General features: G+C 56.5%; 1 protein-coding gene across 3 annotated transcripts in view; it reads right to left on the bottom strand.

The window, feature by feature from the left end:
• TRAF3IP1 (TRAF3 interacting protein 1) overlaps nucleotides 1–983 on the bottom strand; it is a 90,480-nt gene that overhangs the window by 83,568 nt on the left and 5,929 nt on the right. The gene's annotated exons all lie outside the window — the stretch shown is intronic.

Genomic DNA, 983 nt, shown 5'->3' with positions numbered 1-983 from the left:
GGCCCAGGACACACAAAGGATCGGGCAGACAAATACAACAGTTAAATGTCAACAGACCGCAAGGACCTGATGGGGACACCTAAGTCAGTGTGGAGGAAGGAAAGGCCAGGGGTCAGGGAAGACCCTGCAGACCTACTGCTGCCAGGAGAGGCTGGAGGAGGCAGCTCAGGCTGAGACAGAAGCCAGACCAAGGCAGGAAGCACAGCGAGGGAGCCTGACCAGTGCTGACTTCAGGGCATACAGTGGCTGGAATGGAGCACAGGGGTGGGGATGAGAAAGGGCCTGAAGGGAAAGAAGCAGCAGCAGGTCTCCAGGGGCCTCGTGAGCCACAAGGGGCTGGCCGTGTCCTAAGGCAACCAGAACACAGCAAAAGATGCAGGGGGAGGAGGGGAGTTAGATTTGCTTTTCAGAAAGATGAGCAACATGAAGGCTGTGGGAGAGGGGAGCAAGGAACCTGGGGACAGAAGCCAAGGACCAGCAAAATCAACTTCAAGTCTCTCCGCCCAAGTGCCAGGCTCTCTCGGGGCCTCCCAGGAGACAGCCTGACTCCACTGTGCACCCTCTACCCCACTGCTATGCCCTGCACCAAAACCCACCTGCTCCCATTTTGGTAACTTGTCAGGTTAGCTCCCAGCCAACCATCCACTGGATACAGGCAACTCCCCCGTTGGGAGCTACTTGGCCTACACAAAGAAGGCAGGCCCTGAGGTGACCTGGAGGAGGGGTGACATCCTCCAACAACCAGGAGAACACGGCCCAGGCTCAACCTAACCAGACAGGCCTGACACCCAAGTTTCCAGCTCACAGTGAGAAGCTCAGGAAGGAATAAATCTACTTCTGTGTAACTGATGCAGGATTCCTCTGAAGACAGTATGGCTCTTCAAACAACAGCCAGGAAGACAGAGAAGGGTGGGAGAGGGGAAGGAGGAGAAGGCAGAGAGGGAGAGAAGGAAAGAGGGAAGGAGGGCAGGAAGGAGGAAGGG

This window comes from Otolemur garnettii, unplaced genomic scaffold (genome assembly GCF_000181295.1).
Source record: "Otolemur garnettii isolate 467f Iridium unplaced genomic scaffold, OtoGar3 scaffold00133, whole genome shotgun sequence".
NCBI classification, from domain to species: domain Eukaryota; kingdom Metazoa; phylum Chordata; class Mammalia; order Primates; family Galagidae; genus Otolemur; species Otolemur garnettii.
The sequence above is the reverse complement of the archived record's forward strand: the minus strand, read 5'-3'. Positions and strand labels throughout refer to the sequence as shown.